The sequence below is a fragment of the Falco peregrinus genome, chromosome 10, assembly GCF_023634155.1.
Source record: "Falco peregrinus isolate bFalPer1 chromosome 10, bFalPer1.pri, whole genome shotgun sequence".
NCBI lineage: Eukaryota > Metazoa > Chordata > Aves > Falconiformes > Falconidae > Falco > Falco peregrinus.
The window spans coordinates 18,041,933-18,065,597 of NC_073730.1; the positions used below are offsets into that span (position 1 = coordinate 18,041,933).

The 23,665-nt window shown below is 36.7% G+C and overlaps 1 long non-coding RNA gene across 4 annotated transcripts in view; it reads left to right on the plus strand.

Moving 5' to 3' along the window:
* Positions 1–23,665, plus strand: part of LOC114012440 (uncharacterized) — a 518,537-nt gene that overhangs the window by 119,755 nt on the left and 375,117 nt on the right. For 2 of the 4 annotated variants that reach the window (XR_008748979.1, XR_008748980.1), the window contains one exon: positions 7,895–7,998. The exons of the other annotated variants lie outside the window; for them this stretch is intronic. This is a non-coding gene — a long non-coding RNA (uncharacterized LOC114012440). The remainder of the gene's footprint in view (positions 1–7,894; positions 7,999–23,665) is intronic. 4 annotated transcript variants of the gene reach the window in all.

The following is a 23,665-nucleotide window of genomic DNA, read 5'->3' on the forward strand; positions in this document are numbered from 1 at the left end:
TAGGGTAAATTCTCTCATGTTAATATTATGAAGAGGTGTAGCTGAGGACCAGACTGCCTTCTTGCACCTCCAGAGCAAAGGGAAGGATGCCGATATACTGGCAGAGAGGCTAGGATTGTGGCTATAGATCTGTGAGTCATTGTACTCTAAGCACATCATTCCATTCTTCTCTGTGTACAAAGTCAAGTAAAAATTAATTATAAGAAAATGCTTCTTTCTTTTCCTAAATATCAGTCATTCCAGCATCTTTTGCATCTATGTCCTTTTTGTGGCTTAAACTGCAAGCTTAGTGGGTTACTGGATTTTTTTTTCTTCATTTATGTTAAATATATTATTAATTACTTTTAAAAAATAATTCTGCATGGGAAAAACCAATATCCTCTCTGAGTACCAGATCCTGTGTTCATGACAACCCTTGTGAACAGTTCTCTGTATTGCTGTGGGAGTCTCCATTACAAACTGGCTCACAACCAATGTAAGGTTTTTTGTTATAGCCATTAAAAATAAAACTTAAGTTTACTTACTTGCACAGAGAGAAATTTTTGGTCCTTCTGAAGTAACCACATCCTTTACTTGTAGGATCCGTAGACAATAAGAAATATCTGGATGTACAAAATAGTAAATCCTTTTTGAATAGTTCAAAGCCCCAGATCTTGAAGCATAGCATCCCTTGGGGGAGAGGTACAGCAGGCATGGGTTACAAAGATGGACTTGGCAATGAAGCTCTCTTCAGTGCTACTACTCCAACTCTGGGTGAGAAACACTCTTCTGGGGAGCTGATTCATGTCCTAAGTGGGAGAGTTCCTCCCTCTTCTTGCCCTTGCTTGTTCCTTACTTTATACGGTCCAGCATTTATCTGAGGATTTTAGCCAATTTGTACTACTTGTGAAATCCAAGTGTTCGGAATTGAGTTGAAATTAAGAAATTATATTAAAACTATGATGTACTTTAACACCTCTGTCTGTTTGTTTTAAATTTACCTTTGGGTGTTTCTAGCCCTTTTGAGTACATTCAGTTCATATTTCCACGTTTTACTTCATGTTTGAGAAATCTAGACACTTTTTTAATGGAAGCTCAGATTCACATTTATTCATATGATTTCAGCAGTCAGGGCTTTAAGAAAAATAGCAAATATCACAAGATTCATAGGAAGATAATGAGAGTTGGCAACACTATCAATTTCCTCTGAGCATACTTCTATTATAGTTAGGTTATTGGACAGAGTTATTTGTTATTGCAAGGTTTCCTCTATATGGAAAGAACAGAGAGCCTTGGTCTGAAAGAGAACAAAACCCAAGAAGAAGCAGACTTAAATTCTCTGTGAAAGAGCAGAGAGACAGTGTGCATGTGCATGCATGCCTCTGTCTCCGTGGATAGCCAGCACTGAACACTGAAAACAAAATGCTGTTTGACTTAACAAGTAGGGAGAGTACTTAGAAATGTAGAGGCACAAAAATGTCCATGCAATTTCACAGCTAAATACACCACAATTATAATCTAATGCAATAACAATTTTAAGGGTCATTTCATAGTAAGAGATGAGATACCTTTTGAGTGGTAGAAAGCTCCCACCCAGCCATCACCTAAACAATAGTTACGGTTCCCTGGGAAGGGAAACATTTGGATGAAATTGCTGATACAGGGACAAAATACTTTTTCAAGTGTTTCAGTGGTGTACCTGAAGTTCTTAGAAGGTAAGGGAGACTAATATCACACATCTCCATACACACCTGGAGTCTCAAACTCAACATCCCTATCAAAAGGAAGTTAGTGGTTTTTTAGTTGTGCGTTTGATATCTATTTTTTTCCTATTTATTATTGCTGTTGGTTTTGTTTAGACTTTACAGCTCCACAGTGCACTGTGCACAATGTTCTCTGTGTCTGGAAGGAAACCACGCATGTCCCAGGACATGAAGTTATAAAACTATTGATAAATAAAGGGTAACTTTACTTTTTAATGATACCGAGGCATATATACATATGGCAAATAGTGTACCATACTTAAGACATGAAAACTCTGGGTAAGGTCCTAACTAAAGACAGAAGTAATGGAAAAACTCCTTTTATCCTGTAACTTCAGTCTCAGCATTTTCCATTTTATGTGTTTGCAAAGTCTGTGTAAGTGTTATTTGTGATGATGTTCATTTCAGCCCCTTGGGTTGCTCTGTGGTCCAGCAGTGACTGGGAGCACTTCAGAGACAACACACTTTCAGGTGTCACATTACAGCATCTCCTCTGGCTGATGAAAGAGAAGTATTAATAAACTCCAAAAAAGCCTCATATCCAGTACTTTCAGCACTACAATGCTGTTCATTAACATGTTTGTAAGCATCAATAGATGCCTCCAAAAGAGACCAAAAGCAGCCAAGATAGAGCTCCTTCTTCCAAACATAAGCAGTGGTATAGAAATATTAGGTTTGAAAGGAGAGTTCCATTCTGTTTCATGGGTCTTTCAAAACAACGATGTAAGTCGTCATTATTAAATCAAAAAGACACGCTCTGTGTCTGCCAGCCTTTATGTCTGCCAATCAGATTTCTGGAATACTGTGTTTTCCCTTATAAAGCTAAATTGTGGTATGATGGGTTGAGAAAGGCAGAAAAGAGGAGAAAAAAAATCGTTCAACTGATCAAAATATAAATCAGGAATTGTTAAAAAACGTTCATGAAGTATTTCAACAAATTTTCAAAATTCTCTTCCCAGTTCTGCTGAGCTACAGCTCTCATTTTCTGTTTACCCAAAGTATGTATTTATTTTTATTTAATATTACATCTTCCTCAGAGAATGTTAACTGACTTTTCAAAAGGCAAAACAAAGTAGAAAGGGGGCAGTTGTTAGAAATGTCGTATAAAACTGTGTGTGCATGTAAAAAAAAAAAAAAAAAAAAGGCAAACCGTGCTGAAATTTATGTCAGTTTAAAATACTAAGGAATTACAAGCAAGTCATTGCATTACTTTAAAAAGAGGTCTTCCAAGGCAATAAAAAGCGGGGATTTGCTTATCAGGATTGTAACTACTTGCCTTTGGAAATGCATGATCCCAATGGAAGTACCTGAGATTTACAAGGTAGCTGTATATATGTAGTGTGATGTATATTGTGTTTGCTCAAGAAAAACATTGTAAGAGCCAGCTACTTGAGTTGTTGGTTCATCTGTGGTGCTTGGTACATAAGTAGGTCCTAACGCTGTTCTTTTCAAATGGGTCTTTGTTAGATGTTTCACACCATAGAAGTCAATGAGACCGAAACATATGTTAACTTGGGCCTGTACCTGGTTTTGGACTTCGTAGTGTTTGCCTGAAGCATTTATGAAGGCAAGATCCCGGATTCTTGCTTTTTTAGAAAGTTATTTAGACTGTAATATTGCAGTTGGAGTAAGTACTTACTAAACATTATCATTCCTAGCCAGTTTTATTCTTCATCTACTGTTCAGTGAGATAATTCTAAATTCCCAGGCAGATGTACAAACCCCAAAGCGAAACACTGGCATGCCTGTGAAGGAGTGACAACAGAGTGTTTGGGTCAGGGCACTATTCAAAATACGTTGGTTTCTGAATGCTCCAGAAATGCAGAAACACAGCTGTGAAATTCAGGATCAAATTATAATCCCAGCTTTGCTATCGCTGCCAAAAAGGGAAGTTGCCTTCACCTTCCCAGGCTTCCTCCTAGTTATGAAGTCCTGCCCCCTCCTTGCACAGGCTCTGGCGCCTGGAAAACTCTGCTAGACTTGATTTCGTAGACTGATTCTATTCTATCCGCTTTGCTTGCTGGGTCAGCTTTCCACTGTTTCACATAGCTGAAAGAGCTCAGGTCCAGGAAGCGCCAGAGGCAGGAGACAGAAGTGCGTGGTGAGGAGCACACAGTTGTGAGCAGATGGCAAAGTTGAGCTTTTCCTTTTTCAACAGCAGTAACCAGTGGGATCAGCTCACCCTGTAACATGTGGCGTCACTGAAAGTGGCAGGTTCACCTTTGACAACATCTAGTTGCAGCAGCTTTGCTTCTAATGTACTTACAACTGATGCAGATATGATTACTTTTCCCAACATATATTATCACATTGGAGATTGATGTCTGATCTAATGAAGGGGGATAGTAAAGTTACTTGGTGTTATCTGTGATCAAGAATGAGAATGCTCATATTTTTTCCCAGGCGCTTTTTTGAACAGGCTGATTTCTGACATCTTTTAATTGTTTTCCTCTTTTTTGAGTGATAATGATCAACCAAATAACCACGTGGCCAAAAAAGCACATTTTGTAAAAAAACTTCTGAAAATGCTAGTGTTAAAGTAAATGGTAAATTTCATTTTTAGGAACTGGACCTTAGCCTTATGCTCTGTTGTTCTGAGGTGGGCAAGGTTATCTAGTTACTCCACTGCACAAATCCCTTGTTTAACATATTTCGGTCTGAAGTACATTTCAATAATCAGACTGTAGACATCTCTAGATAGGTTTATAATACAAAAGCTGATGGAAGGAACTCTACTAACGATACAGTTACAAGAAAGTGCCGGAAAACCACACTAGATCTAATTATGCTCTGAAAAAGTAGTTTTATTTATAGTTTTGTTTTGTGCCTTTAGTGTTGTTAGCACATCTTGGAACTATGCACAGACTACTCAGAATTTAACTTACTCAGTCAAAAGCCAGGCCAGTGTTGTTTATTGTGAGGATTATACTCATGCTTACTGAAGAATTCACTAGCACCGAGTTTCTAATTATAGTTTTTATCCATGCAGTGAGATGTTTTTCATATTGCCTTCTGACCACTGCCCAGCTGGAAATCATTTCAAGTTTCATAGGCTTTCAGTAGTGAAGACTAAGAATTTTTTAAGATGTGTGCATGTTTAGTACATTTGCACAGCTCTTATCATTACATTAGAGTATTTACTAGGAATATATTGTACATTTCTTATTTCCTGAGGGAGTTAATGATTCGTGGGATTTTGTCCTGTAGCACTTACTGTCTGGCCCAGCGGTGACCTTCAGCATCATACATGAAAACAAGATCTATGGTACAGAAAGTCATTTAGGTAGGATAAAGCAAACGCCAGAACTCTCCACAGTAGAGTTACAATTCTGGGGAGTAGGACAGCTCGTATAAACAAAGACCTAGCTTGCTTTGGCTGCAGTTCTGGCTAGGTCAGAAGAGAAGAACAGAAGCAAATTTCTTTAGTGCTTTTTTCAGCTTTAATCAGAGGTTCATTTGCCATGCTGCTAGGCTTGGGGAGGAGGGCCAGGCATATGCTTCATCCAGGTATATCAGAATGACCCTTTTCTGTGGTGTAGCCATGTAAACAAAACTGGTTTGCTACTTCTTAAATTATACACTTTTTTTATTGCAGAATATGCAGAATATAAGATGATAAATTCAGCTGCCAGCTCTTTGTCGATAAAAGGGTTGGAATATTCTTATTCATAGTAAGGACATTTTTTTTTATTTTCATTACGCTCCCTGCCAATTTTTGCCATAAGATAATGTGAAATCTGCTGTGTGTGGGGTTTCTGTAAACAAAACAGGGCTTAGTTTCAGGAACTCTCAATAAACAACTATTACACTTTTCAACAAGATGTTTTACACTTTAGAAAAGTTTGACACTTACATTTCCCGGCTGCCTGCTTTCATTGTTGCTCTTAAAGTTCTGCTTTAATTTCTCTGTCGTGTTTTTGGACATTTTGATAGTTTCTAATTTTAACTTCTTGGGTGAGATTTAAATAGTAATATTTTCTTATTTTCTATAACTGTTCATTGTATGTGTGTAGATATAATTTTATTTTGCTATATGTTGGACTGGCGATACTCCGTTATTTTATTGCTGTGCAAATTCAGGTTCCTGCCGGATTTTCCTTCCTAGTCTCCCAGTGTTTTTCACAGACAAAGTTCTCCTCATCAGTGGAAGCTGATTGACCCAAGGGCCTAAAAACTTTATTTTACCTATTAAAAAAAATACCAGAAGAATGCAGCACAGTTAATATGGTGATTTGTCTTTGCGATTCATTTCAATACCTCTCTTATCTGTGGTAGCACTTAGTGCGTGTGTTAATGTAGTACATTTAAACATCAGCAGATGGGGCCCTTGTTTCCTTTGAAGAATGGTTTGTCTTTGAATTTTATTTTTTTAATGTCTGTGGCAAGAATGAATTTTTCTTGTTCTAACACATTAAATTAATGTAGTCTTTGTAGCAGATAGGGATCTAAACGCAGATCAGAACGCCTGAACTTTAGTGGGAAGTGAATGTTTCCAAATCTAACTGGAGATCTAATTTTCATGGCTGGCCCTTATTTCTGTAACTGACTGAACAAAAACCTCAGCTTTGAACACCTCAGAAATTTTCTGGGGTTTGGAAACCAGCTGTCTGCCTTGTGGTTGAATCCATCTTTCTACTGTATTTCATAAATCTTTCTATAGGTAAAAGAATAAAGCAAATTTTTATGTCTTCTACAGAATAGGCAGCGCTTTTCAAAGTTATTTGCAAAATGCAGTTTCCTTTTTCCCAAGGTGAAGTAACATAAAGGCTGTATAAAAGTGAAGAAAAAGGCATTGTAGAAGCAAAGCAGAAATCAGTGTAGAGACTAATGCCTTCTTTTAAGTGTTGCATCTAGAGGAAAAGCATAGGAACATGCAGCTAGAGGTAGCATATGTTTTAACTCAATTTCCTTGCTTTTGAAAGACTTGAGTTGTAAGTGGAAGGGGCTGAATACTTGAATATGGTCATTTTTTTTCTAAGCTTGGTTGTCACCTTAACTGATTCTGTTAGAGCTAAAATACATGCTTTTTATTTGTGAATAAAAAAATGTGTGGAAGGCAAAGCAATATACTCTGATGCCTTAACCAATCTTATGAATGTATTACAAATTTAAACTTGTATTTTGCAAATGGGTGTCTCATAGTTTGGAATGACTTTATCAGAGTTGTTAATCTTTCTGATCTAAATAAGAACCTTATTTGAATGTGGCTATAAGGTGCATTTTTAACATAATGTGTCGTAGAGGGCCAATCTTTCGTATTATTAACTTGAAACACCAAAATTGCTCCTTCTGTGCCATTCTGATCTGTCATGTCGGAATGACTGCTGCTTGCTTATGCGAACTTCTTCATGTGGTACACTTGTGTACTAACTTACAGACGGCAGGTTTGTTATTTGGGGGAAAAAGCAGAATACCTAATAAGTTTTAAAATTCAGCATGTCAAGAAAACAAGCCATGTTTGAAAGAGGAGTACACAATTTGCATTTGTTGGATATTGTACCTCTACCCAAGGGTTGATACTAAGGGTTAAAGTAATGCTGTTTTAAAACTGAAAATTACATAACATGGTTTCTAGGTAAAGCATGTCAATTTGGAACATCAGTTATTGTTGTTTATACATCAAAAATTACAGTGATGCAGCCATGATTTACACTTACTCTTTACTTTTTGCATATGAGACTTGTTATTAACATTAAGCATATTTTCCACGTCTAATGGTGCAGGCCATGCAAGGCCTGTCAAAAATTACTAGTATTTTAATTCTACTTTTTTAACTCCATTTTTTTTTTTTTCTGGAGGTATGATTTATTTTCCTGAATTCAATACGGAGGAAATTTCAGGAACACTTTGCTGGTTGCTTGTTTTGCTGATTTGGCTGCACAACTGATGAACAGTATGTCCTATTGAAAGATCACCTAAGCATACCATTCTGCTTGAATTAAAATTATTTTATCTGCATCATATGTATTATCTGAGCATCTCAATGCTTCCCTGTATTTTATTACTGATGTTCTCCTATATATTTCTCTGGGTTGGGCCAAGTTGTTCTGTTCTTAACACAGATACAATATAGGGGAAATAATCTAATCAAATCATTGGGGTTGTACTGGATTTTTACTGGTGTAATTCCATCAAAATTTTGTTCCCTGCAGACATTGCACATGGCAGTGTTTCAGCTCAGAGGGAAAAATTGACTTGCACACCACATTGACTATATTGGCATTTTCTTCCAAAATGGCAGTGGATTATTTTTCAGGTAAGAAAGAAATGACAATTTTATTTGTACCACAAAACACTCAGGAAAATATTTTTCTCTACAAGTACATTTTTCTTGCTGTACACATGAAAAGGAATGTTTTTCAGGTGTGCGTACAGTATATAAAGAAAGAGAAGATGTTTAGGTTAATTATGAGCTATTTCTTATATAGTGCATTAAATAAGTAATGTAAAGAGAAACTAAGATCCAAGGATACGGTACAATTGTCTAATTTAAATTATTATTATAGTAGCTTATTGATCTTTTACTCAACACTAATTTTTATATCTCTTTTTAGCTGTGTATTCATCATGAAAATTATCAAATGAAATTTGAATTTCTGTTGCTCAAGGGGGAAATGAAAGAGGTTTAAACCTTTGAGTAGGAGGAAGGGAGGGAAAGAACTAAAAGGGAGGTTATTTTTTTAGAAGTACGGGAGCTCTGCTTTATTTGGAAACTGAGATACTGCAGCTGTTTAGAGCAACTTAGATCTCTGGGAATGCTAATGGCCATGATTTGAGTGTCATTAGAAACTGTTCCGTACATTGTTAAGTATAAAAAAGTGAGGAAGGAAAGGAAAGGGATTTGAAGAACAAGGCCCTTTTAGAGACAAATATCTTATTCACAGTATCCTTATCTAGGAATTTCTACACATGTAAGAAAGGAGTAACAATCATTACTAAGCATCCATGAGACTATTTATCTAATTGTACTTCATGGATCTTCTAGAGTTTAGCTTGCCATTTAGTGCCCTCTCTTTTTTTCTGTTAGAAATGTATTCAAATAAAAATGCAAAATAAAATGTGAATTGTGCAGGTTAATCTTAAGGTTTGCTCTGTAGCTTTTCTCAAGAAAAGTTCTGTGGTGAATTTTTCTAATGGATTTTGATTTTGGGTTTTGTCTTCTTATAAGGCCTGCACAGAATACATTGAATAAAACCATACATAGATTACCTCCCCCCCCCCCCCCCCCTTCCCCCAATCTGATGAGCAGTATGGGTGTGGTGAACATATTCCTGTGTGCTGTTTTTCTCACTAAAACATTGTAAAAGCCCTTGCCACAAAGTATAATGGTGAAGGGCTGTCTGACTTAACTCAGTGTAGGGTAAATTTTGGAGCCCAGTGGGGATGTTCCGTTCTTTGCATTTCTGAGGCTGTAGCTCTATGAAAAGGGTGGAGGCTTTAGGTGAGAAGGGCTTTTTTGGGGATTTTCTGAAGGAGAGCACTATGCGCTGGTGTTGTAGGAAACTCCCAAACACAGTGGGTCAAGATGCGAACCTCCTCCAGATCAGAGTCTACATCTGTGCACCTTTAATGAGGGAAAGTTGGGTATATTTGGTATATTTTTTTTATTCCCTGCAAATCCTGTTCACCTTAAATTTGTATAAGAGGGACTAATGTAAGAAAATACATATTTTTATTTACCTTTTGGAGCATATCAGCAGAACTGGTTGTGCTTAGAACCCTGCCTTACAGAGCCTGGAAGTTTCCTCAGATCAGGAGCTCTACCAGAACTGGTGCCAGAGCTGACATGTTTGTTGTGTGTCACTGGATCTAACAAAACGTGGCAAGCTTCAATTCCAGCATCCTAACACTGGGCTCTTACAGCTGGATTTTAAGTAGCACTTAGCAGTGCTCCTGAGGATCTCAGATGATTCCCAGGGACAATCTGTTCAAGACTGCAGAAATTTTGACATTATTAATTGTAACTTTGGATTGTCTGACTTAAAACTTCATGTTTTAAAACTTTATTTACAGCATGGTGTCTTAGGTTGGTTTTCATCAGTGTTCTAAATGAGTAATGTTTGATGTTTCACAATACTTTAAATTAATAGATAACCATTTACAACATTAACACTACCTTAATGAAGATTTTTGCTTGGTATTACAAACAGCTGCTGGAAATACAGTTCATCTATCATTTATAATCTTTTATTAAATTCACACCTGGCAATGCAGCTATAGTTAAAAGTCTGTTAATTATGAGACCTATGTTTGGGAGGCCTGTAAGTCTCATTTCCAATCTTAGCAGGCTAGATCTTTGTATGCAATATTTTCACTAGGGTGGACTTTTTTCTCCTTGAGTGGGTCAACATTTAACTTCTTCCCTTCTTGATAAATAGGTAATTACTCCAGAATTACCTGAAGATGCCAAGTAAGAAAAGGGTTGGGTTGGGGATTTTTTTGCCTTTTTATCCCCTTTTTTCTAAGCAGTCTTTGCCTGGATGCGAAAACAAATAACAGAACAGAGATGAAAAACAGTTCATAATAAATGATTTAACATGTATAACTTTTTTTCATTTGCGAATTGTCTGTGAGATGCTTTTGATTCTCTCAAATGAATTTGCTATTCAAAATTATTCACCAAATACTTTATCTGAATAATTTTTGGTCTGGAGATTGTTGGCAAGCAGATTGTTGCATGTATTTGAATTTCTAATTTCAGATATCACTCTGTACATGTTGATTAGATGTAGTAACATTTATGTTCCCTATTTGAAAGAGTAGTTACTAGAACTCTTAAAAGGAAATTTCTAACCTGAATCCTGGTGGTTGAAAGTTCAGAATTATCAGCGAGTACACAGTCTCCAAGTGGATGGGCTGGTGACTGCTCCTTGAGCGTAAATTCACTTGACAAAGTCTAGGTCTGTTGCCTCTCTCAGAAACAATTCTTGCAACAAACCACCACAAATTCACCCCCAAAAATTATCTATGCAAAAATGTGCATATATTAAAAAAGTATTAACTTAGCTTGGTCTTATTTTATTAATGTTCTTCATTTTTAAAATCCAGTAGAGGGTACAGATTGCCGTTCTCAGGGAGCTGCCATTATCATGGAAGATCAGGCTGGAGGCTGCTAAGAGGATTGGAACAGCATACAGGAGATGAGGGAATGGGACTTGAAAGGGAAAGCAGAATATTTCATAGTAACAGAATAAATAAACCTGTCAATTTAGGGGCCACATTAAACTGTCCAGTATTACATTTTTTTTAGGCTGACAAATCTGATGAAGAGTATAGAAAGGATGGATGGGCAGAGAAAAAGATGATTCAATGTATTGTTCTTATGTAGCAGTTTCAGACAAACTATCTCTAACCAGTTTACCAATAATGAGATATTACTATATGGAACTCAATACGATAGGTTTTACATTTGTCATGCAGGAAGACAAGACAATATCTTGAAGAAAGAGAGATGGAGAAAATGATGAGGAGTATTAAAGAAACAGTACAAGTTCTCTTGTAGGGAGAGAAACAGAAAAGCATAGAAGAATGGCTAAGAATGAGAGGGGATAATGCACACAGTGGAACTAGAGCTGACCCAGTCTGATATCTGAAATGTATCACAGGAATGCTTGCTGTTGTAAAGATGATGTTGGCTGGCTTCCAATAGAAGTTAGTCACTCATTTTTTGCTTCATTTTGTGACTTTGAAAGTTCTTGTTATACTGTTTTTTGTAACATTTCATTGGTTTTCTGCTACAACAAATGCTTTATCTGTCTTTGTTGGCACTCTATTCCATACCCAAATGGATGAATTAGACACAGGCAGATTCTAAAGAGAAAGTTAAGTCTTGGTTTAGAAATGAATAGCAATTTCTTAAGGAGGACTGAAGTTTTAAACTAGATGAGTTAATACATTCCTATGAAAGAATAACTCCTACATATTAAGTGTCATACTGATGTGGTAGAAAGAGGTGCAGTGGCCTTAGGAAACAGATGTAGTGGCCAAGTAGATTCTCAAACTAAGTCCAGAAGAAAAATTGTCACTGAAAGTGGGCTTTGTTTTGCTTTAATAAGTAACTTGACAGTGATTGTGGTGGTTGTCACACTTCTGGACTGGAAAAAGTCTGTAACCCTTTGGAGATTGCTGATATTTAAAGTGACAGAGCAAAATCATAGAAGATACTGATGTATTAAGTAAACTGTTGAGTAATATGTAATTATATTTAAAAACATGATTAATAGAGCAAGTAATTTTGGCAGTTTTTGCTGGCGAGTAAACAGGAGATCTCAAAGAGAATTATGGAGAGGGAACTTTAAAGGGAATTTGGAGAGGGAAAGAATGTTTAAGGCTCAGGGCTGATTTCAAGAGTTTTAATCTCTTGAATTAGTAGGGCAAAGATTAACTGTGGCCTGGCTTTACATGCCTATGCAACTCCACTGAAGACAAAAGGAACTGTGCTGACACAAGTAAGCGGAATTTAGATCCTCCTTGCAGTAAGGTGGCCAGCATAGTAGATGGTCTTGCTAAAATCCAGTGCAGTACTGAAGCTTGCACTTTTTCAGTCTTTTCCTAGCTGGACTCACTGTTCACTAGAGATTTGGTTTCACAATTTTTATGCATTTTTTTGAAAGTGCACTTTCATAATGAGCCTCTTTTCTTCAGTTCCATGTGTTCTTGAAGCTTTTCAGATCTTCCTAAGCACTTTTGTGAATCTTTTTATGTACCTCTAGTTACAGCCTGATTACAGAATGTTTTGGATGAATATTTGCAGTTTGGATGAATAGCTGAAGGTGCACCAAATGGTGGCATTCAGAAGTATTTGACCAAGAATGATTGACAGTGTCTGTAACTACTTATTATGTCAAGGCTTCAGCACACCGATTGATGGGAAATGATGTATAATAAATTAGAATGATCACACATCATTTCCCATCGATTGAAATGCCAAATCCTTTGATGGAGTAATGAGTTATGGCCAATACTACTCACTGTCTTAGTGGGAGATTGATTGCATATCCCTTCATCAATGTGATCAAACAACTAAGGAATCCAAAGTACACATGTAGCATGCAAGTTCAACTGTGTTTTCAGTATAAAGTGAGAATAATACTGTAAAGTCAGTGTTGCTTCTGTGGTACTATCAGTGCTACCTGGGTATATGTGAAACATGAGCAAACATGAAAATGTGGCCAAATTCATGTCATACAGACACATTAAATAAACATAAGCAGATTTTCTCTCTGTTTCACATAGCAACAGAAGACTAGGGATGAGATCTAACTTACCAAAATCAGTTATACAAATAATTTCTAGTTAGGAAAATCCTAACTAATGAAAACTCAGTTCTTGCTTTAAATTTTTCATGAATTGGATGTCCTTACAAAAAATGAAACTTAATTTGCTCTGGCTCAGGAACGAGTGGGTAGAGCTGTATCTCCAGGAAAGTACATGGACCCAAATTAGTAAAAGGAAAGGGAAGTTTCTAGGAGTCTGCTGAGAAAATATATTCCTTTAGAATTTTGTATTTTTTTTCCTTTGAGAAAGTTCTTCATCTCCATCTGTATATTATAAAATTAATTAATTGTACCAGCTAGTCTCTCTATTCTTCTTTCTCAGGAAAGATACTTCAGTGCAAACACATGTGTACACATTGTGTCTATTCCAGTGTGTTATTACTTATATACTCAATTTCAGTTTTACTTCACATATAGCAGTACTCTCCATGAGCAAAAAAACCCCACCAGAAAACATTGGTTAACATACAAGATGATGTAACTGAAGAAAATACGATCTATAACAAAAGAAGAGTATGAAGAGCTTTTACTTGAGCTTATGGATTGAACATAGAGGCCATTTATTTTTCTTCACTGTTCTTTTCAGCTGTTGTGAAGTGTATGTAGTCTTTCTGTGATTAAGTCTTCCAAAGTAGTAATTAGGTAAATTCCCTTAGGGAAGGAATTGCAATAATTTTCTATATTTAAATGTTACTTTATAGGTGCATAAAAGCTGAGCTTGATGCACAACTGTTCCATGTTGTCTGTGAGAGAATGTGATGATGTGTGGACTTGTTATGTACTTAAGTGACTTTAAAATGTTTTCTTAATTTTCATGAGAAAGAATTATATTAAAATTACTATTTCTGGATTGCAGTTGCACAATAAGGACTGGTCAACAGAGCAATGACAGCAGTATAAGATCAATAGTTGGAAGCTAACTTTAAAACAGGTACTGTTGCTGTCTTGCCATAGCAGCATGAGGCTTAATGTGGGCCAATTAACCCTACCTGTCATGAAGATTTTGCAGCAGGCAGTCACTTTCAAAGTGCTAGAGCCAGACAGCTACCAAGATTGGAGCTAGCTAATTTAAGCTCTCATGAGCATCTACAGAGCACTCCAATCACTACTGTTACAGACTATGTAACCTCTGCAACGTGAAAGCAGTGTGGTCACACTGCAGTACCGAGGCTGCAGGCAAGTATTTGTAAATTAGGAAATGTTGGAATGTAGGTTGCTTGTGATACTTAAATTTTATCTCTGTATGCATATTCACTATGGCAGAGCCTTTAATTACATGATCACCTGCTATGTTTTTCTACTGACTTCTGTCTCATTCAATGCATTGCATAGGTAGCAAACATAGACAGCATCAACTTTTTAGTATCTTCCTAATGGAAAAAGGGAAGCACAATTTTACAGTTACATGGACCTCAAACAATTACACTGGGCCCTGACAAGGATTTGAAACCTGAACTTTTGCTCTTGGAATGTGATGAACTTTAGGACTAAATGAGTACCCAGTAGGAAAAGCCAGCATTCCTGGCATGATTTGCTTAAACTTTGAGCTAGTTCAGATTGCTACCAGCAAGTAGTCCAAGGCATCTCTCTCTCTCTCTTCTCCATCCATCCATCCATTCGTCCAGTCCAGTACGATATGGACAGTTCCACAGTGGGCATAGACCCAGCTGTAGATTACAAACAGTGTTGCTCTGCAGATAATGTTTTGACATTCTGTAATTGCAGGCTGCTCAATAGAGACAGGAAAGCCCTTTCTTTTTTCAGGAGTTTATAACTCTGCGAAACTTAGGCAGAATATACAGTGACAAAGAAAGGATAGTTCTGTGGGTTAAGAACTTCCTCTTTGTCCCACTTCTAAGGATTCCTATAGCAGTGACATTGTTAGAGTTTATTAAGGACACTTCCAGAAAACCTTAATGTAAGGAATTCTGATAGCAATTACTGGTGACAGCAGGACAAACTAAAGAAGTAGCAACTATATAATAGTTAAGGAATTAACTTTGAGAACTGATTTTATATTCACATAGTATATGTACAGGCACATGAATAACAGAATTTTTAAAATTCAGCTCTGTATTAAGATTCAAACTCAGTATTTCACTTATTGCCAATTGGCTTTCATCCATTTGCTCTGTTAGAAGCCATTCTCCTGCATTACTCATTAGCACAACAGCAGCACAATGTACACAGTGCATAACCTGTTCTTGAAAAATATATGCCAACTTCCAAATTATTTTTTAATATTTTTATCTGTGAGGAAAGGCTAAATATTTGGAAATTGGTAGAATGACTATGTTTTGGTTTTTTATACCACTGTAAGTCACAGCAAAATTTGACCTCAGGTGTTTAACTTGCCTCCCATGAAAATCAATGTGGTTGGTGAATCCAAGTTCTCATTTAAATGTACATTGAGACACTGAAGTACTTTTTATAAAAGTGAATTTTTGACCAAGTACGGTAAATTGTAACAGCTTCTGACCCTGTTACAATAAATACATAATTTATCACAAGTACTCTACTAAACACAATTTTTCTGAAGTATCTTGGAGAGGTGGTTACTTGCTATGCATATGCAATTGCCACTTTTTAATATTTAAATATCCTGGAAGTTTTACTTTTTTGTTCAAAATGGGGAAGGCACATGAGCTTTCATAGCTGAATCAAAATCAATGTTAAATAATTAGAAATGAAAAAATCATCTGAAGCTATCCAACATGTATTTTTATGCTGTATCTCAGAAGGTCAAAACTAAGATTGAAAAAACATGCATGAATACAAATTGCTTTGCCATATTCAGGTTCCTTTAGTTTTCATGGATGATTAAAAAAACTCCTCAAAATGATAGGGCTGCAGGAGGACAGCAAATTCCAGGGCACGACACAGCAATGTAGATTTCTGGAGAGTTATCCTGCTACCAGGCTCCCCTTTGCGCAAATGCCACGGAATTCCTGCCAACTCACAGTATTATCAGGATTTAATTAGCACTGAGAAATACATTAGAAGGCTTTGAACTCTGGGATAGAGAAAAATGTATGAAAATCTCATAAGCAGCTGAACTTAAGGAAAAAGTTGGGATAAATTTAATTGCCATGCTATTGTTTATGTTACCAAAGAAGCCAAAGATCTGATGAGGAAAACACATTGTGATAAATTAGTCAGGGCAGACCACTGGATTATTGAGGCTGCACTTCTTTGTTTATATTGCTGCATAACTCTGCTTTGAGAATTACAGGTAACTGAGGACAAAGAAAATGGGAATATTAATCACACTGTATGCTTTTGGTCTTTATTAGTCCTACTTGTATTGCACCAGCACTTAGAAGCCCTAGTCCTAGACACCATTTCATATATATGTGACAAAGGTCACTCCCAGGCCTAAAGAATTTATAATCCTGTGCATGAGCCAAGGCATCCCAGATGGGTGCAGGCTGACACAAGCATAAGAAAATACAGGGATCGTCTTGTTCAATATGGTAGACAGCCATTACACTTTTACAGCACCTTTGTCATTGCCCACTGGTGTTCCCATGTAAGCATTAGGAAAACTTTTAGGCAGGTGGTACTTCATTTTTGCAGGTGTTTAAGATAGTACCATCTTGGAGAGAGAAAATACTGAAGTGCTTGTTTTAAAATTCATCAAATCCATGATGAAACTGGTTTCCCCTTTTGTCTCATTCTCTGATTCGTTTTATGGGAATAGGGAAAAAGAATCTTGTGTCCTGCCAGCTCTCTATAGAGTACCACTGACTCTGTAGTGTTTTCTAGGCAATTGCTTGGGAAAGTGTAGATCATTTACAGGTGAAACCTCTCAGTTTTCATTACTCAATAAAATGCACACAGACAAGTTACACAAGTAACGGTACCTTTAAAAGCATTTTTTCAGTGCTGTAATGATGCTCAAATTAATTCAAGTGATTTTATTAGAGATAAAAATTATTGGAAATCTTGATTTCTTCCATGATGCCTCTAAAACTATACCTAAGTGAAACATTTTTACTTTAGATTCAGAAATAAAAACTTCTGGTATTGCTCATCATTAGAATTTTCCCCCTCAGGCTTTGTCTTTATTAGCAGCTTAAGAGTATATTTAGCACTGTCATATGTGAAATCTCTTCTGTTTGCTAAACTAATATGGGATAAAATGTCTTTTTTTACAGTGTTGCTCATTCATTATATAAAAATGGAAGAAACTACTTTAGTGTGTATATAGAACTACTCTCTATTTTTATGACAGAAAGGAGGTGACAATACACATCCCTTAGGCACTCAGGGGTATTATGTAAGAGTCATTAGTGTAATTGATATCCATATAAAGAGTGTTATATCAAACATGATTAAAATGTGCAATATATTACAGAGGTTCCAGTGTTCCAGCTGCTTTGTTATAATCCTTCTTCTGATAGATATATTTCTACTTCCTTGTGAAAAAGTAAAATTATTTCAGAAGAAAAGATCTTTTCCTTCTTTTCTAATTTAAGGCATGATTTCTAAAAGGCGTATCTTGTCCTATATATAGGATTTTCTCATGTACAATGAGGTGAACATTTACTGTATGTCCACTCAAGCAATAACAATTTAATCAAGAGAATTTCTTGTTTTATGAAGGCTTTTTATTAGCAATCATTTCCACAGACTGCTAATAGGCCTTAACAATTCTTGCAGTAGGATAAGATAGTCTCTTGATGGCATGCTACACCTTGTCAAGAAAACTAAACTCAGAAGAATAGATTTTATGTCTGCTTACACCTCTTTTACACCAGAATGGCAGTGCTGCCTTTATTCTCCTGAGAGATGGGGAGGTGTGCATATCTAGATAGGAGTTTTAAATTTCTATTCTTACCGTTTTGTTTGGTTGTTTTTTTAAGGAAATTTTACACTATTTTTAATGTCTAGTTTAAAATATTTTCCCCCTTTTCTCTGAATGTCAAATGAACATCTTCCTTCAGTTCCTTTCTTTAAAGACATTCTCAATGCAATTTTTTTCAGTAAAAATCTGATATTAGAAAGCAACCCTAAATTAAAAATCTTCCAATTTTCAATGTTAGCCAGGCAGAAGGTGGTAACAGATAAGAGGCAGCCTGCCTAGAGTTCAAACTGCAGGGGACCATAGTCAAAGGACAAGATTTCCTATGGTAACAGCAGTTTCTAATGGATGACCAAGCTTGAGTTTTCCACATTCATCACTGCCCAAAACTTGTTAGTCACTATAGCTCCAGCCTTGTAGGGTTCTTCATCTCACAGCAGCACAGTCTGTGCCTTTCAAGATTCAGGGTCCCCGATACAGTGCCACACGAGACATATTCTTCCTTCTGTGTCCAGTTTAGGTTGCAAGGTCTTCATTCTTTTCTGGTTGTAAGCATTGAGTCACTTGGGACCAACTGAAAGCACAACGTTTACGTGTGGCTCTCTCATCATGTTTCTTGTCACAACTGTCAGAGTTTAGCAAGAAGCCACTGACAATGGTCTTTTCTCACTATCACTAAATTAATAGTTTATAACTTTACCAAACTTGAACATCTTAGCTGGTATTTTCCTTGACAGGCATTTGTCCCAAACACAATATGTTTAATGATTAAGCTCTAACACTTCAGTCATTTCCAAGTAAGAGGTTGCGAGGATACATCAGTAGTGCCACTTTTTTTTTTTTTTTTTTTTTTTTTTTTTTTTTTTTTTTTTTGCTATGTACATTCCTTGAAGAATTCATCTGCACTGAACATGCCATGCTCCAGGCCTGCCTGTAGGGATGTTGAACAGGATAGTCCCCACACCTGCAGGTATGACTGTGATGCTGGGCACGGGAACTTTTTGTTGGAACAATCCAGCAGGACATGTGATTAGTAGAAAAATCTGATGAATTCAGAAATGGAAGCAGAAGAAATAGAGGGGAGGGGAGAAAAAGAAAGCTACTGTAGAGAAAATGAGATTTGAACTGAAGAGGATGGATGTTAGGAAAGGGAGTGCAGGAGTAGCAGAGACGTGACAGTGCAACATGGAATAGAGTATATTTGGAGACAAAAGAAAAAAAGGTAGTTTTACTGTGAGAAGCTAGAATGTCCTCCAGAAACTTGGATTTGAAACCAAGAGTCTTTGATTTCTTCCTACTTCTACCATCAGCAAGTGTTTGGCAGAGCATGTATATCTCTCACTATGCCATCTGAGTGCAAGTTAGTTCAGAGAGGACTGTGCCCAGCTAGGGGGTTTTCCACATTGAGACAAAAAGCTTTTCCTGGCTAATGGAATAAGGTGACTTTGCTGCCTCAGCCACCCCCTTTCCAGTTCAGGTACAGGGATAGGATTGACAATATTTCTAGCATGCAGGATTTAGGTTTGGTCTGCTAAGGCTGCACTCACGCACCTCACTGGTTCTTTTTCGAGGATGCGCATTCTGACTATTCAAAATTTCTTAAAATTTGTATTTTCCAAAGAAGCTTTATTTGGATTTGCCAGGTGTCTGTTATACAGTAACAGATATTTCCTGTGTGCAAGTATACTCAGAAACAGGGATCATTATGCTCAAAAATTGTGAGGTTACCGTGAGAGAGTTGATGAAAATATGACCAGTAGAAGGGACAACTTTCGCAAAGGGAACAACAGCATCTGCATGTAATGACTGTCAGCAAGAACTTCTGGCACTGCCATGTCTCGTAGCTTGTCATTTTAGCTCAGAGTTAAATAATGGAATGTTTCATATGCCTTTAGTGCAAGCTGGTTATAACCTATACAGTAAATATATATTTATAACGTTTGCAACACTACGTAAATAGTGAGTTTGCTGTAGGAGACGACAGTGGTATAATAGCAACACTTAAAGTATGATCTTTCCTTTTATGTGAGTGGAGTTATTGATTATAGAGAACCTGTTTTACAGCCAACACAGTGACTTTCCTGTGCAGTAATTGTATATATGCTGCAGTTTGCTGAGGACGTATGTGATTGCCTGAGAGCAGTATTGCTCTCTACTATGGTAACCCAATTTCAAATCTGGTACTTCTGGTTTGCGTTATGAATAAAGTAATACAGCAGTGCTGCACAGGAATGTATACGGGAAGAGTGGAAACTTTCCTTCTTGTTGTGTATTCTGTGTGGAAGCTACTTTACTCATCATGTTTCTTTTTAACCTCAGCCCTAGTCAAATTTATGACAACACTTGTAGGGGTGAAACAAGCAATCTGCAGGTCAGGTTCAATGGAGACAGAAGTGGGTAAGTGCACTTACTCTCTTGTAAGCCTTTATTACTAAGTGTTTGTTTTCAAGAAAGAGAAAGCTGTGCTGCCCAGCTTCATTGCAAATTCTGGACTTACAGTTTTTAGATGATGAAACAGGAAATTTCTATTGGCCAATAGAATGAACAGTTTATCTTGTAGCAGTGGCCTTCATTCAGACAATATTTTTTTTTTCAGCCTCTGATTAATACACACGTGTACAGTCTCCAAGGAGGGACGGTTTTTCTTGTTTTTTTAAGCTGGAAGCAATAAGAAAATTTTGCCTATTCCAGTGCTAATGCATGCTTCTTCCAGGATTCCAATTGTTTTGGACACAGAATAGGAAGTGCATGTCCAGATGGGAACTTTAAGAATCAGCCTGTCGCTGTGTTAGGTGACATACCTTTCACATGCGAGGAAAACCTCAATTTCACATGCTTGAAAGTATATACCCTCTCTGGACATAGAAATCAGGGTTTGAGAATAAAACAAACTTGAATTAAATTGGTTTCATTTTGAAAAGTCAAACCCCATAAGACTTTAATACTTGGGTGTATGCTGATGAAATACCATGACTCTAAAGACTATTAATATTCATAGGAAGTCTGAAATAATTCATGACTTTCTGGAGTAATGTTAGATGATGTACGATGGTAAACAGTATCATTTACACTGAACCTTAAAAATTATTGACAAAGACAAGTTCCTAAACACTGGCTAAACCTTGTATTTGTTGTTATGATTTCTTGGTTTTATACTTCAAGCAGATTTTCAATTAACTCCACTGTATTCAGAGTAATTATTCATTTATTATAGTCAGTTTAGATGTGGTAAAGATTAAAGGAGTAAAACAAATCATTTCAGTGACATAGGCTAGTGATACATTGTTATTATTCTGATTTCTTTGCCTCTTGTGTAAGGAAGATTTATAGCATCCATTTTTGAGTGATTCCTTGTTAGCATATATTTTTATAGGTATTTATTTGCTAATATAAAGTGTTTTGATAAAGGAAGAAGCTATCTTCCTCTCTCCCCATTTGTTTAGGAAATATGAACATTCCTAGTAGATTTGAACAGCACACATATTATACATACAATAAAATGTACTTGTCTATTAATAAAAAAAAGATAATAATGTGATGCACCGCTGTTCTAAGATAACTACATGTGTTTGATGTTGAGAAATTAATGGCATGAAGCAGATGCCTTCAGTCATCTAGGAAGTGTGGTTTCCCAGTGTACTGCAACTGCATGCCCTGCAGTGTGTCATCTCACTTATAAAGGGGTTTTACATGTTTATAAAAGTGTGTTAAATATTGGTAAAGTTTATTTTATGCATTATGCATAAAAGTTGTCATTAGGATTTAACAAAGCAGCTTGCAGAGAAAGATTAGAAATAAAATCTCTGTATACAAAAACGATTTGGATGGTTTAGCTAGATGGTTCTGACTTAAAAAAATTAACATTTCACTTACTGTTCTCAAACATTCAGAGAAAGGAGAAAAACAGCACTAGCTGAAAAGAGTGAAATATATGTTGTTATAGCAGTGCCTAGCAGGATCACTATTACAGAGGTTCTTTTAGTATTTCCATTATAAATCCTCTTTATTCAGTGTAATATCGTGGTAATTTCAAATCACATTTGGCTTTAACTTGGCAAATAATCTGTCAACACAGAAATTCAGTTATTTTATATGTATGTATGCATTTATTCTTATATGTGCACAGACTATATCATGTTCACACGTTGCTGATGTATAGATTTTAAAATAAGCAATGATTGGACAGCTACTTTTTTTTTGGTCCAGTTTTCCTAACCATCAATTTAAAAGGAGATTACAGATGGGATTTTCAGAAGCACTTAGCATTGCCTTAAATGGTCACATTTAAGTTAATGGTAAAATTCCAATGACTTAAATTGCAGTAAAGTTAGGTCAGTGCTGTTGAAAATCTTACCCCATCCTTTCAAAATATGTTTAGGGGTCTAGCTGTAGGTGTGTGGTATAAGTGACTGACTTATGGGCATAGTGACAATTTACTGGAACTTCAAGGAGATCATTCAGAGCTCTTTTGTGCCTCTGAACGTTCCCTGCCTAGATAAAAAGCCTAAAACACTAGTCTAGGCACCTCTATTAGATGTTTAATTGATTCAGTTGGGGGAAATTGTTTTCCTCTTTAAAAACAAACTTGAAAGGATGCTTTTATGTTGGATCTAAATAAAGCGAAAGGACCCATTAGGAAGTGAAGGATGCCACAAGTAAACAACATGGATGAATGTCATGGCTGGAGTTATATGGCAGTAGTATAAGTATGAGAGGTGGAGGTATCAATAAGCACGTAGAGGAAACTTGCTGACAATAATAAAAAGGCACACTTTCGGCAGCCATACTTTCATTTTTATGATGCTCTATATTCTGAATTTTTTTCCAGTTGGATAACTTCCTTTTTGCTGTATTTTCCTCACCCACATGCATCGGTGCCTAGTTTAAGACATTATCTATCAGGTAACTTTATATACTTTTTGCAGGTTGGAACAGAACTTCTCCAGGGATCTGAGCACCTCTGCTATGAAGACAGGCTGAGGGAGTTGGGCTTGTTCAGCCTGGAGAAGAGAAGGCTGAGGAGACCTTACAGCTGCCTCCCAGTACCTAACGGGGGCCTGCAGGAGAGCTGGAGAGGGACTTTTTACAGGGGCATGTAGAGACAGGACAAGGGGGAATGGCTTTAAGTGGGAAGAGATTAGATAGTAGGAAGAAGTTCTTTACTGTGAGGGTGGTGAGGCACTGGAACAAGTTACCCAGAGAAGCTGTGGTTGCCACATCCCTGTAAGTGTTCAGGGCCAGGCTGGATGGGCTTTGAGCAACCTGTTCTAGTGGAAGGCGCCCCTGCCCATGGCAGGGAGTTTGGAACTAGATGATTTAAGGTCACTTCCAACCCAAACCATTCTATGAATCCAAGATTCTGCATTTCTATGATTCTGTGTTTCTATGGTTCTATGATAAAACAATATAATTTTAAATCAAACTAGTTCCTGCTGTTTCTGTAATTAGATACGGTGCTAGCTAAAAGCGTAGCACCAAAAAATGAGAATTGTTGAAGTGTTTGGTTGAATGTCCAAAATTAGTTAAGGATTTTTTCTCTGGGTGAACTAGAACTGTTCATTTCCATTTATGCTTTGGAACAAGTGCAGTTCCTCTGTTAAAAAAAACCAAACCAAACAACAAAACCCAACCAGAAAAAAAGACGCCATTCCAGAATAGACATCATTATTAGTCAATGTATTAGATGAGACGAGTGTTGCAATGTTGCTTCTTGGCCTTTATCAGACAGGGTATCGATTTAGAGGTGATTCTCTGAGTTTGTAGCTATAGGTTCTGTATTTCTCTCAGGCTCCTAAACTAAACAGTTGATAGTACCTGTGGTTACTACATGAGTTTGTCTTAGG